Consider the following 14,922-nt stretch of genomic DNA (forward strand, 5'->3'; position numbering starts at 1 on the left):
AAGGATGTGAGTGTCCCAGGCCACGGCAGGACCCTGTGGGTAGAGCTGCAGCCTGGCTGGTTGACAGACGAGGCCGGATGCATGATGCTCCGGGCTGGCGGGCTCTGGGCAGGCTCTCTGGGGTCAGGGCTGACCCCTAGCAGGCTGGCAGGGTGGACGTGTCAGCAGCCTCTCTGTGCAGTCTGCATGTTCCCCGGAAGATGGGCCTACAAGCTGGGACCCAGCCTTTCCTCTGGGCCCAGGCTCTGAGCATCTGGGGCCATGGCTCGGTGGCCACTCGTTATGTGGCACGGCGGAAGGATGGCCGTGTCTGGTGAACGGAGACCTGGCTGACAACTGTGCCCCTGGCAGTGGGCCCGCTGTAAGATGGGGCTCAGCCACTGAGGCTCAAGTCGTGGGGGGCCTGTGCTCAACGTGGGCGCCCGCTCTGGAGCAGACATCACCTGGGCCTGCGGAGGCCGCAGGGGCTCCTGCAGTCCAGACCCGGGGCTGCTGGGACAGTGGACATGGACTCTGGAAGAACACAGGGACTGGCAGCCAGTGTCGCTCTACCCGGCCAAGAGGAGCTTCGGGAATGAGGGAGGAACCGGAGCTCTCCAGGCCGACGGGAGCCGAGGGAGCTCGCCGCGGGGAGACGGCGGGAGCCCCTGCAAGCGCAGACCACAGGCTGCCGGCAGCAGCATGAGGACGTGCACACGGACCCAGCTCCGCGGTCTGGGAGAGGGCACGGCCAGGCTCTAACACTCCAACACGTGCCTGTACCTCCAGGGTGCGTTTAAAGGCAAAGCTTGCAAAGCAGCCAGAGCTTCGGCCGTCTGTGAAGGGAAAGAAATCACAGAAACATAGAACTACGGCACCAGAAACCCCCAGTGTGGAGCAGGGGACACGCATCGGCTTCCTGCAGGCGGTGGGAGCTGCTCAGCTTGGAAACGACCTGCTACGGGCGGATGGCGGCTTCTGTGCCTCACGGCAACCGCAACGCAGCAGCACACGGTAGGCACCGGACACAGAAGGAAGTGGGTCCAGGCATCCCGCAGGAAACCAGCAAAGCGTGAGGCAGCCGGCCAGAGAGGGAGCAAGGGGCAAAGGGTCCTAAAACCACCAGAGGGGAGTCCCAGCACATCCAGCGAGTCCACCTGAGTCCCGGGGCGTCCAGCAAGTCCATCTGAGTCCCGGCGCTTCAGCTGTGAGTCCACCTGAGTCCCGGCGCGTCAGCTGCGAGTCCACCTGAGTCCTGGGGCGTCCAGCAAGTCCACCTGAGTCCCGGCGCGTCCAGCGAGTCCACCTGAGTCCTGGGGCGTCCAGCGAGTCCACCTGAGTCCCGGCGTGTCAGCTGCGAGTCCACCTGAGTCCTGGGGTGTCCAGTGAGTCCACCTGAGTCCTCTCCTCTGGGAGAGGACGTGGACACTCGTGCCCTCGCTTGCCCTGTGAGGCAGTGCCCCCCTCGGGACTCTGCCCCGGGAAAGCCTCTCCCAGGGGAACCAGTGGGGCCCCTTGGTGCTGGGCTGCGAGGCTGACAACGATGAGCCCAGCTCAGCCTCCTTCCCTCAGAAGTGGCCTGGGTCAGCTCTGTGACTGCGCTCACAGCAACTAACACAGTAGCTATGCGCAAACAACACAGATTTCACTTTTAAAGATTCAGTTATTTATTGAGAGGCAGAGTTACAGACAGGGGGAGGGAGAGACAGAGAGAGAGGTCTTCCCTCCTCTGGTTCACTCTCCAAATAACCAATCCAAAGCCAGGAGCCAGGAGCTTCTTCCGGGTCTCCCACGCAGGTGCAGGGACCCAAGAACCTGGGCCATCTTCCACTGCCTTCCCAGGCCACCGCAGGAAGCTGGATCAGAAGAGGAGCAGCTGGGACTCGAACAGGTGCCCTTGTGGGATGCTGGAGCCTCAGCCTGGGCTAGGACCTTGTGTGACAGCATCAGCCACAAACAAAACAGACTTTCTAAAAAAGATTTATTTATTTATTTATTTGAAAGGCAGAGTTACAGACAGGGAGAAGGAAGACAGGGAAGGAAAGAGATCATCCATCCACTGTTCACTCCCCAGATGGCTGCCACAGCCAGGCCTGAGCCAGGCTGAACCCAGGAGACTGGGTCTCGCGCATGTGTGACAGGGGCCCCCGAACTCGGGCCGTCTTCCACTGCCTTCCCAGGCACACTGGCAGGGAGCTGGGTTGGCAGTGGAGCAGCTGGGATATGAATCAGCGCCAGCACGGGGTGCAGCATCACAGGTGGCAGCTTAACCCCCTGTCCACAACACTGGCCCCGTAAAATATGCCTGAAGTCCAAACTGTAAAAAGAGACGACTGTTACATAGTGAGGAAGAGGTTATAGAGAGAAGAGGTTACAGTCAACAGATTGTAACAATTATAAATATGTATCATATACATATATAAATACATTTACATATATGTATAAATACGTACATATAAATACATGTCCTAAGTATGGGAATAAATATTTAAGCAAATACTACTTGACATGAAGGCAAAGAGGCTAAGACACACCACAGCAGGGGCCTCCAGCACTCCACTGAAGCCAAACAGAAAATTAATATGCGGACACTGGGCTTGAAGTACACGTTGGGCCAAGCGGACCTGCGTGCCACCATGACCGGCCTTCCAAGATCAACAAAGCCCGTGTTCCCACGCACACACGGAGCTCTCCCCAACATGGGTCCCCCGAGGCCACAAGTCGTTCCATGTCTAAGACAATTTAAGTCACACTGAGTGTCTCTTCTGGTCACGGCAGAATGCAATGATAACCGGCACCAAGAGGAGCGCAGGAGAATCACTCACAAACCCGCGGGAACAAACACGCACTCCCAAGCAGCCAGGGTGGGAGCAGACCCAAGGGAGACTGGGAGAGCCTTGAGAAAAGGAAAGGGCGGCCCCACAGGCCGGATGCAGATCTAAGAGTTCAGGGAGAAGAAGAATCTCAGACGATGTAGCGTTCATTTCAAGACACAGAAGAAGAGGCTATGTCAAGCCCAAGGTTAGCAGAGGGATGTGAATAATAAAAACCAGAGTGACAGTAAACAGAATAAAAACTGGAAAAACTTCAAGAATAAATGAAACTAGGAATTGCTTTTATGAAGGTAAAATCAAGAAAACACTACTACAGTGGTAAAACAGAGGAATTGAATAAGTAAAATCAGAGATGAAAGAGGAGACAACAGAAGGCCCCAGAAACTGCTAGAAACAATCAGAAATTAGATAACGTGGAGGAAATCCCCAGAAATATACATCCTACCTAGACAGAATCATTAAAAAACAGGAAATATGCATAGAGCATTGATGAGCAAGGCGTCAGAATTGGGAATTCCGGAAGTATTCCACCCGAGAAAAGCCAGGACCAAACGGCTCTGTGACCGAACTGCACGGCGCCTCGGGCGGGCGCCGGTCCTTCTCTTCCGTAACCGGAGACACTGCAAACTCACTTCCGAAGGCTGCAGCGCCGGTGCCAAAGCCGTCCAGGAGCAGTGCAGGAAAAGCAAGCCACAGGCGTGTGCCCGGCCGAGCATGGGTGTGAACCCTCCACACAGCACCAGCAGGCCAGTCCACGGCCCCTCAAAGCCGTCATTCCCATGGTGAATGCAAGGAGGGGCTGACACGTGCGCCCAACTAGCTGGACGTGCCGCGGCAGCGGAAGCACCAAAGCCCCGTGATATATTCGCACAGCTACAGAGAGAGCATCCGGCAGAATTCAACGCCGTTCTATGATGAAAGACTCAGAAACCTGGTATGGAAGCAATGCTCAGCAGAACGAAGGCCAAATCTGAGGAGCCCGCGTCCACCAGGAGATGGGCACGCTGCCGGTCCTGCTCCCTGGGCCACTGCTATGCCACACGGTGCTGCCGGTCCCCGCGCAGAGCCATCAGCAGGAGAGAGGCACCAAGGCCCCCAGGGAGGAGGGGAAGGAGTGAAACCACGCTGCTGACACCATGCACCCGGAGGTTCCTCCACCGGCATGCAGGCTTACTTTCTCGGTGAGGGCATCTACAACGCTGAAATGCACGTACTCACTGACCAGGCTCAGCCCTCCCCCGGCCCCAGTGGCCTGCAGCCTGCGCTACTGTGGGGTCCCACATCGGTGAGACGTTGGCTGCCTGTCTTTCTGCGCCTGGCTCATTTTGCTTAGCGTAATGTCCTGCGGCTTTGTCTGCACGGCCACAAGTAACTTGCCCGTCTTCGTCAAGGCTAGGGAACACGCATCACACACACGTGGTCACCTGCTGATAGGACCGAGGCTGATCCCGTGCTGCGGTGGCTGTGATGAGGCTGCGGTGTGCCGGAAGCAGGGAGGGGGGCTTGGGTGCGGAGGCTGAGTTGCTGCCAGGGATGCCCACAGCCGTATCAGGTAGCTGGGTGGACTCGCGGCAGCTCTGCTCCCAATCCAGCCTCCTGTTAACCAGCCGGCTGGGCGGCAGCAGGTGAGGCTCAAATGCTTGAGCCCCTGCCACCACACGGGAGACCCGGATGGAGTTCTGGGCTCCTGGCTTTGGTCTGAGCCGGCCCTGGCTGTGTGGGCATCTGGGGAGTGAAGACCTGCTTCCCTATCTCTGTCTCTGTCTCTCTCTTTCTGTGTGACAGCTCTTTGACACACACCTGCACCACATGCAGAGGTGGGTTGCTGGGTTATGTGGCGACTCTGTTTCTGGAAGCGGCACACGAGAGTCCAGAGAGCTGCCTGGGAGGAGACGCACGGCAGCCCCCTGCGAGTGTCTGTCTGTGCCCTGCAGTGTGCGGTTCTCAGGAAAGTCAGAGGAAGCTGAGCAAAAAGTAAGAAAGAAAGAAGGGTGGGGGCGAGAGGAGCAGGGGAGGGTAGGGGACACAGTGCATCCCCCACTCGCCCGGCCCCCCATACATGACTGTCCACATATGCTAACAGCTCCTTCCCACCAGTGTTTGTTTTCTGGAAACAGACACAGAGGAATGGCTCCCAGTGCCCCCACTGCTGGTCCACCTCCTGAGCTGCCTGCCACCCCGGGAGCTAAGGAGTCAACTCCCATGTCCCCGGGGCTACCGCTATCTCCATGGCCACCTCCCGTGCACCTCTCACCTCTGGAACCGTCTTCGCCCGTCACCTTCAGCGCCAGAAAGCACCGAGGATCCGTGAGCAAATATTACATCCTCACACTCCACAATCTATGGAGGAAGGCGTTATCCTTAATTGCCTCTCATGTTTGCACAAATTTTATACATTGGTCTTGTGTTTTCATGTGTATATTTGCTTCGATGTTATCTCTTTAAAATTGTAAACTAGAAGACAGAGAATTATATTTTTAATAGTGTTTGCACAAGACTTAGCGCTAAGTCTCAACTAGAGACGCAAGGTCAGATCAAGCGATCCATGGGAGTTCAAGCAGAAGCGCTTTTGCAAATCAGGGATTCAAAGTGTTGACTCGCCGTGTGCTCGTCCACGTGGGATCAGAAGCTGGTGCTTGGCTGGTGCGTAGCACACGTGTGTGCTGTTGAAAATGCACTTCTTCCGCAAAGCGAAGCCAAGGAAGGCGCTGTTGCCGTCACACCTGGAGACGGGCCTTGCCAAGTTCACACACCCCTGAGAGGTGGCGCCGAGGCCGCCTGCCCACACTGGGCTCTGCCGTCTGCTCTCAGGCTCTCCACTGGCCACCGCCAGGCCAGCCTTCTGAGCTGCAGCGCAGGCGGCCACAAGCCCGCGGCTCACAGCAGCGCTCGCGGGGCTTCGCGGCTTCCGGCACTCCCAGATGAGCGCGGCACTGCTGGGTTCTCCGCCTCGGGGTCTCACCAGACGCGGCTGGCGCTTCTCGTCGGTGCAGCTTCACCTCTGCACTCCGGGCCCACGCTCTGTTGTCCTGCTAATGACCCTGAAGGCCACCCCAAATCCTCTGCCACGTGGCCTCGTCGCAACGCAGCAGCTCCCCCTCCAAAGCCACAGGAGATCCTCTTGCGGAAGGAGGAAGTCTTCCGGAACGCACCTGAGCCACGAGAGCACCCGGCGCGTGCGCCATTGTGACTGGTGGATAGCAGGTGGCGGCTCCCAGCTGTCTGCAGGGGAGGGGATGACACCTGGGCACGACTCACTGCGCGTCATCGCTCCCGTGTCTACCACAGCATTAGGAAGGCAGCAGCGTCGATGCTGGAATATCCCAGACAGCATGGCACCGGGCTGGACTGAAGTCCCACAGACTCTCAGCTTTCTATTTGAGAATCAAGGAACACACCAGTGGACAGACCTCGAGGGCCTCGCTTGCGGCCACACGAGCCAGGACGTTTGTGAGGGAAAGAGGTGCTGGGAGCCAAGTCAAAGCAGAACCTCTGAGCAGACAAGGGCACGTTGGCCCTTGGAGACCTCGCCCTGCAGCACGGCTCCTGGAAGTGGAAACCTTGGAGGAAGGCAGCTCACGCAGACTGTGGCTCTGTGCACGCACTGGGCAGCTGGACTCTCACCTCCCTGCAGCCGCGGCGGGCAGCAGTCCCCCAAGCGTAAGTGAGGATGATCGAATGCCTTCTGTCCCGTCTCCCAGGATGAAGAGGTTTAATGTACGTGGGAGGATCTGCACAGTAGGAGGCACCGGTGGATGGCCACCACCGTCATCCCCTTTACAAAGTGAGAGTAAATTGCACGTTGCAGGGGTTTTTCCTAGTGTGGTCACTTGTTCAAGCAGGCACAGACGAGAAGCCCACCGCCTCACTTGGAGGTGGAAGTGTTCCCCAGGAACGGGAAGCAGGGTCTGCAGGGAGCCCCACAGCTAAGAGGCCGTCTGACCGTGAGTGTGGTCGGCAGGGCTGCAGACCGAGGCCGGAGGAGAGCAGGAACTGGCTCAGGACGGGGACTGCTGTGCACCGCGCTCGCTGGAGCCGTAACTCAGGAATCCTGCTTTCGGAGCCTGTGTGTGTTTTCTTATCAGACACGCCCTGCGGTGCAGGCGAGTGACCTGGAGGTTGAGATGGCCAAGGGGAGTGACCTGGAGGGGAGTGACCTGGGTCAGGCCCCAGCTACTCCGCTGATTCCGGTTTCCTGATAAGGTGCACCCTGGGTCCCTGCCACCCAGGATAACTGGGCTAAGTGCCCAGCTCCAGCCCAGCCCTGAACAGTGCACACAGTTAAGGATCCAACCAGCAGCTGGGAGCGCTCTCTCTCCCTCTGCCTTTCTCTCTCCCCCTCTGCCTCTCTCTCTCTCCCTCTCTCTCTCTCTCTCTCTCTAACTCTGCCTGTCTCTAACTCTGCCTCTCTATAACTCTGCCTTTCAAACAAATAAATAAATCTTTAAAAAAAACTTATTCCTGATTTTAATGCCGCGGCTTTGATGACCACAGCACTATTTGTGAGAACCCTGAAGGACTGTTGCACAAAAGTGAGCAATGCTAGATGTCCTGGGCAGCCGACGGGGCCCTGCCTTGTTCTCCTTCTCACACGAGCATAAAAGAAAATTGTTGGTCATTACCACAACCTTAACATCCTTCCAGCCCCTCAGCCACCACAGGAGCTTCTTTAATTACTGCAATAAAGAAGAGGCGCGTGCTACCGGGGAGGCATCCTGGCTGCTCTGCGGCAAGTCTCCCCTTGGAGCCCTATAATTGCTTCAGCCAACCATTAACCCAAAGCAAGGAACTAATCGGGTACAGCATTGTTTGAACAACGCACTTGCTCTGAATGTGCAGTTACGGCTTGTGTGTCAGGAGAGGAATGTCATCTAGGGTGGACCCGCGGCAAACGCGTTGGGCTTTCAGCCAGTTTCTGCAAAGCTCTCTCCCTTGGAAGACATCTGAGGACAACGCGACCACGTGAAATACGACTGTGCATGACTGGGGTCCCCGTGAGCCACAGCAAGCCCACCACCCCACTGGTTAAACAGTGACTGCCTCGGTGACTGATAAGTTGGGCTAAAGGCTCATCTGGACACTGGCCCTTGATCAAGGCTGCCACTGGAGTGGAACTGCACGTGCCAGGGACTTACCAAGAGCCGTTAGGGCCAGACACCGTGCGGTTATGGAGCTGAATCGGCTGAGACCGTTAGGGCCAGACACCGTGCGGTTATGGAGCCGAATCGGCTGAAACCATGACCTTGGCGTTTGCTGCTCCAGGTGGGCGGGGCAGATGAAGCCGTCCGCAGGGGGGCGCAGGGGGGTGCTCCTAAGCTGGCTGCCGGCGAAAAGTGGAAGCCGGCCCCAAAGTGCAGGACGCCAAACCTCCCAGCAGAGGGGCAGCTCAGCCTTGACACACAGGCAGGCACTGGCCAAGCAGCCGGGAATACGCTGGGCAGCCACGGTGGACACAGGACAAGAGGCCCGGGGCCAGGCAGCGGCCGCACAGAGCCAAGGAGCTCGGTTTTGCTGGAGGCCGGGGAGCAGAGAAGCTGCAGGAGCTCCGTGGGGGTCTCCAGACAGCCCACGCCAACGCAGAGCGGTCGGTGACACTGGCAGAAGCCAGCTCGGTGGAGGGACTTCGGAAGAGTCCAGACAGCAGAGAGCAGGGAACGCGCCGGCGCTGTCTCCTGCGTGCAGGGAGCCAGCGTGTGCCTTCGTCTCATTTTGGTGACTTCAAACTTCTGCACTGCAACCCCCTCTCCTGTGGATAATCTCCCCTGCACACTGAAGTGGGCACAGACCACGACACCCTCGGCCCCGTCAGCTCCTGAGTGCAGCTCTGTGGGGAACGGGAGCCCCTCCGGCTTCTGTCCACACAAATAGCTATTTCCGCTGTGAGAGCTGATACTGCTCAATTTGATAGGAGTCACCTCTCGGATGATCTCAGGGGATCCTTTCTATCTTCTGACGTACTCTTAGCTGTTTTCCTGATGCCAAGAAGACACAGCTGAACCCCAGCACCTCCACGCGGGAAAGTCCGCCAGAGCAAGCTCCCGTCCATCAGTGTTGGCATCAGCTTGTCCAGAGGGGGCAGAGGGAGGACTTCTGACCCCCGGGCAGCGGCTTTCCTGGGGCCCCTCTCAGGCAGCCAAATCCCGTGCAGCCCCTGAGGGTGCCGCCCTCCAAGGCCAGCCTCTGCTGCTCCACCTGGCCTCACCTCCATGGCCAGCGCCACCCCGTGGAGAAGACGCAGCGGCCTGGGCACCTCCAGGCCGTCTTCGCTGAGTCAGCTCCACTGGGAGACAAGCCCGAGTGGTGTGGCCACCTGGGACGCTACAGGCAGGACAAGCGCCAGTAAGGAAATCCAGATGTCATCTCAGGGGACTACCCCTCCACGGCCTCACCGGCTCCACGCTGGAGAGGGTGGGAGCGGATCCGGGAGACGCTCTCTGCACCTCACGTCCCCTTCCGTCAGCCTCTAGGTTCAACTAGGGACAGAACCCTGGGCAAAGCCACTGTCCGCTCCCTTGGGGGCAGTGCCTTCCCCACCCAGCCCAGCAGAGAGGAGGCAGCAGGGCTGTCGGCAGGCGTGACCTCGGGGAGACAAAGGTGCCAGCTCCAGCAGGCCGTCCGCAGCACGAGCCGCACTTGGCGTGCCCTTGGTGCAGGAGACGGCGCAGCGGCTTGGACAGCCCGGCGTCCAGCATCTCGGACAGCCCAGCGTCCAGCATCTCAGACAGCCCGGCGTCCAGCATCTCGGACAGCCCAGCATCCAGCGGCTCTGACAGCCCAGCGTCCAGCATCTCGGACAGCCCGGCGTCCAGCATCTCAGACAGCCCGGCGTCCAGCATCTCGGACAGCCCAGCGTCCAGCGGCTCTGACAGCCCAGCGTCCAGCATCTCGGACAGCCCGGCGTCCAGCATCTCGGACAGCCCGGCGTCCAGCATCTCAGACAGCCCAGCGTCCAGCATCTCGGACAGCCCAGCATCCAGCATCTCGGACAGCCCAGCGTCCAGCATCTCGGACAGCCCAGTGTCCAGCATCTCGGACAGCCCGGCGTCCAGCATCTCAGACAGCCCGGCGTCCAGCATCTCGGACAGCCCGGCGTCCAGCATCTCGGACAGCCCAGCGTCCAGCATCTCGGACAGCCCAGCGTCCAGCAGCTCGGACAGCCCAGCGTCCAGCAGCTCAGACAGCCCAGCGTCCAGCATCTCGGACAGCCCAGCGTCCAGCAGCTCAGACAGCCCGGCGTCCAGCATCTCGGACAGCCCAGCATCCAGCATCTCGGACAGCCCGGCGTCCAGCGGTTCGGACAGCCCAGCGTCCCTGGGAGGAAGGCCTGCACCCCCCTCACGGCCGCTTCTCCCCAAACACCCACGAGGGGAGGTCCCCCACAGGATGGCTACTTACTCCAGATGCTCCAGGGAGCTGTGCTGCGCTCCAGGTCTCACTCCCTTACAAGCCGGGAACGCGCGTGCCCTGCTCTGCAGGACTGTACAGGCCTAGAGCAGCAGTGCACGGTGAAGGCTCCGCGGCTGCCGGGGGAGACCACGCCAGCTCTCAGTGGAAGGAAGCGCAGTCAACAAAGCTCGTCCTATCAGGCACCGTCGGAATCTTAAAGAGAACATTTAGATGACGACACAATAAAGCGGGCGGGAATTTAACCCAACAAGTCAGACGTCCTTTAAAGGCCTGCGTCCCCCGTGGAGCACCCGGATCCATTCCAGATGCCGGCTTCGCCATGATCCTCGAGAGCCAGCAGTGAAGGCGCAAGCTCTTGTCACTCACGTAGGAGACCTAGACTGAGCTCCAGGCTCCCGACTTCTGCCCGGCCCAGCCTTAGCCACTGTGAGCACGTGAAGAGTGGACCAGCAGTTGGGAGCACCCCTAGGTAAAAAAAAAAAAAAAGTAAAGAATGCAAAATGAAGAAAGAAACTCCGTCCACGTCGCCGTGAGAAGAGAAAGGCTCCGTGGTCCTGAGTGGACGCCAGCAGCCCAGGCGTGGCCCACCAGCTCCCTGCTCAAGGCCTTCCCCTCGGCGTCTGACCTTAGAGCCCCACTCTCCCGTGAGCAGAGTGAGAGGGAAGCCCCTCCTCCTCCTCAGTGAATGTAAGAAATCCTAGTTAGGGACGCAGCAGCGGCCACGCGGGACCCCCGGCACCCAGGGCTGTTGCAGGCAGGAGCCTCCCACGGTGCACCCCAGGGAGCGTGGGCTCTGGCCTCTCACTGCGGCTGCTCGGCCGCGGGAGCTGCCTTTGCTCCATGCGGGCCTGAGAGCAGGGCCTGCCCAGGAACGAACGTGTTTCTGTATTATGAAGATATACCTAACGCTACAGAGGATAAAAATCGGTAACAAAAACGTAGGGAATGCACAACTGCATTTCTCACGACCTAAGTGAAGCATATGTAAAATAATCTACCAAACTCATCAGATTTTATGTCTTTTTAAAGGCAGAGGGTCACAGAAAGAGAGCGAGAGGGGGAAGAGAGACTCCTCCGTCCACTGATTCACTCCCCAAACAGCTGCAGCAGCGGGCACTGGGCCCAGGTGAAGCCAGGAGCCAGCAGCTCGTCCAGGTCTCCCACACGGGTGACAGTGCCCAAGCACTGGGGCCGTCTTCTGTTGTCTCCCAGGGACCTTAGCAGGCAGCTGGATCAGCAGTGGAGCAGCCAGGACTTGAACCAGCGCCGGATGTGAGAGGCAGCGGCCTAACCCTCTGTGCCACAGTGCAGGCCCTCAGATGCGTCAGTACAGAGGAGCGCAGCTGTGTGAATCCTTCCCACACGGGGACAGGAGAGACAGACGGAGGAGTGACGGGCTGTCAGGGCTGGACTGCAGTTCAGAGTCGAAGGAAGAGCCTTGCAAAGCCGGGAGCTGCGGTCTGGAGGCTTCCTGCCCCCGCTCTCGGAGGTCCCCGCAGAGAGCCCTGCGGATGCCCGTTTGCCTGGTGGGGGAAGGGTAGAACCAGGCCCTCACGGAGGAGGTCCGTCCTGCAGCTTTCCCCGCTGACTTAACTGCGGCATCCTACAGGCCCAGCACACGGGGTTTCCGTCTCCGTCCTGTGTAACCTGGAAATATTCTCAGGCTTTCTCTGCGTCTCTCCTTTTCCAGGCCACGCACACCCAGTCACTTCCCAGCTCTGTCCGAGCCTCACCCCCTGCTGCTGGGTGTACTCTCAGCACGGCCATGTGCCCCTGAGATGTGAATGCAGTGGTCAGTGGTCCTGTGGTCAGCCCGGAGCTCAGAGCAAGGAGCCTTCTGTGCTGCAGCTCCTGCGGGCTTGCCGGGAGTGTGGCTCAGACGCTCCTTCTGCCCACGTTGCTCCTCTCCACCCACCCACGTTTCATCGAGGCCAAGCAGCTACTGTGCGCAAGTCATTCCTCTAGCCTAAGAGTGAGAATTCCTGCTAGTCCCACTCCACTGAAATCCATAACTTGGGGCCCAGCACTCCTGTTCCCTCCGGCTTCTCTGTTTCAACCCAGACCACAATAGCTGTGGGTGTGCTGTGTGCCACCCACAGACAGCACGGCCACCCTGCTCTCAGGAGGTCACCGCAGAGGGGGAAGTGCCTGGCTGAGAGGAGGGGCACCTGGGGAGGCAGCAGCAGGGACAGCCAGGGACCAGCAGGGCCCCTGTCCCCCGTGCGTCCAGAGGTGCCAGCAGGCCCTGACCTCATACAGGCAGGTGGGCTGGACACCTGGGAGACCACTCTAGTGTTTCTCAAGGATTGTCTAGGGCCATGGACAGGCTGTTGTTTCAGGCCACTGAGGACGTCCTGACCAGAGAAGTGGCGTTATAAAAAGCTCCGGGATCGTCCTTAGCGTCTTGGAAGCTGCCCTGTCCTGTGGAATGAGCCAGGAGGCAGCCAGGGGTACCCAGGGCTCTGGAGACGTGGTGGGCACAGCTCTGGAGGCGGATGCAAGCGGTCCAAGCAACGGGCAAGGACAGGGCCAGACAGTTGCCGTTCTCAGAGAGCAAGCCAGCGCGGCGTGGGACACTGGCACATGGGCACTGCCTTATCAGGATGGAGCACTCACGGAGGCCGGGGCACGGCGGGTCTGAGAACCCCACCTGGGAAGCAGCTCTGCGGGTGTGGGCCAGCAGCTTCCTGCCCAGTTCCTGCCGAGGTGGCCAGAGGCAGCTGGGGAAGACGACCAGGTACAGCGGAGAGGGCAGGGCTCCGCCGGTGAGCAAGGCGGACAGGACACCCGCCTGGCAGGCCCTGGCACCCCTGCGCAATGCCACACAGAGGACACGGCCCCGCCCAGGCCTGCCACAGAGCTTCCCAGGGGGAAGGCCTGAACAGGTCAGAGCAGAGGCGTCCAGGGGCTCCCCAAGTGCGTGGAGCCTGGGCTGTCCTGTCCTGGGGTGGACTGTCGGCTTCACCCCACCACCCCCAAACAGGCTGTGTGCTCGGCTTCCAACCCAGAGCTGCCACTGATGGTAAAGTGTGGCCACAAGGGATCCCAGCCAGGAAACCCCTGCTCCCACCTCTCCCGCCACGCAGCCGCTCGACGGCGTGCCAGCCGCAGCCCCGCCAGCCAGAGGCCGTGCCTCCCAGGCAGCTTGTTTTGGATGATTGTTCCCAAGAGGCGAGAAGCCGGAGGACCAGGCCGTGCCGCCCCTGGCCAAGCGCAGGGACCCAGGACCTCACAGCACAGCCGGGGGCCCCACTGCTCAGCCTTGGACGCGGAGGAAGGCTCCACACTCCCTCCCCCCTCGCGTAGCTTTAGATGCGCGCTGATCTCAGTCCCCACCCCGCCCGCCGGAGTCGCAGTCACAGGAAAGAGAACCAGCAGCAGTGCCCGGCAGTGGGCGCTCCACTTGCTCCCCGTTTCACGTGCAGGTCTCGGCCTCCGTCTTAGGGGTAAGACGAACCCCGCAGTGAATCTGAGCACTGAGTGCGTGTTCAGCACTCGCGGACGCTGCCGCACGTTAGGGGTGAGGTCACTGCCCTCGCCCAGCCCTTGGCCTGCGCAGTCACCTGACAGATGTCCAGGGAATTCACTCAGCTGTCCCGGCTCTCACCTGGTGGGTGAGTGTCGCTCCCCCTCTTCGTGGAGGAACGACACTAAACCCTGCCTAGGCTTCATATCCGAGTCACGGCACCATTATGTCGCTCCCCGTTTTCATGGAGGAACGACACAGGACCCTGCGCTGTTCTTTCGTCTGCTCGGCCCTTCCCGGGTTTGCTGCTGGTTCTTCCCGGGTTGGCTACTGTCCCTTCCACCTCCGTGGAAGGGCGGTTCCCCCTGGCCACTTTCCCCACTTCCGCAGGGGAGCGGCACACCGCCGGCCGGCTCTCTCGGGGGCTGCACAGGTGTTCCCCTTAGATGTTCCCCTTAGATGTTCCTGGTGCATGCCGTCTCTCTCCTCCTTTATAGTCCTCCTCCGCCAATCCCAACTCAGCTGCCCACACGCCGAGTACGCTGCTCTCCTCCAATCAGGAGCAGGTCCTGCTGTTTATTGGCTGAACTGGAGGCAGCTGTGTAGAAGCTGTTTTCTTCTCTCCCAGCGCCATATTGTGGGAGAGCAGATGCATAGAATAAGTCTTAATTCCAGTAACTTAGTCTAGTCCGAGTTGCTCCCCACAGGTGAGGACTCTTCACTTCTGTCGTCTTCTCTCCCTGTTCATGTAAAAACTCAGAGCTGCAAGGACGATATGAAACCTACACTTCTATTTCTAGAGTAAACACCGATTTCTGTATTTTGGTGACACCTGGTGTAGACAGGCGTGTGTGTGTGTGAAAGCTCACATGGTCCCCAGGGCTCCCTGCTGTAGTGATGGCAGCTGGACCACATTCAGGCTGCACTTCGCAGTTCTCTTCCTGAATATTTTGCTCAAAATGCCAAAGGCACATTGGTCTGCGTTCACCCATAGAGAGAGTTTAAATGAAGTGTTCGCACCCCAGACACTCGCGCACAGACGTGCAATGTCTGGGCTGTGGTTTGAACAGTTTGGCTCCTAATATTACGCAGTTTAGTCCCCCAGAATCTCATGGAAGTGATGCTAAAAGTATAGAAATAACCCACGTTTGGTGTCTGGGGAGGGACGTGTTGGGGACGAGCAGATTGGGCTGGGTCATCCGGTGGAGCCAACTGTGTGGATTCCAGTGGTTTCTA

The sequence above is a fragment of the Oryctolagus cuniculus genome, chromosome 14 (assembly GCF_051225735.1).
Source record: "Oryctolagus cuniculus isolate XC-2025 breed Fujian yellow rabbit chromosome 14, ASM5122573v1, whole genome shotgun sequence".
NCBI lineage: Eukaryota > Metazoa > Chordata > Mammalia > Lagomorpha > Leporidae > Oryctolagus > Oryctolagus cuniculus.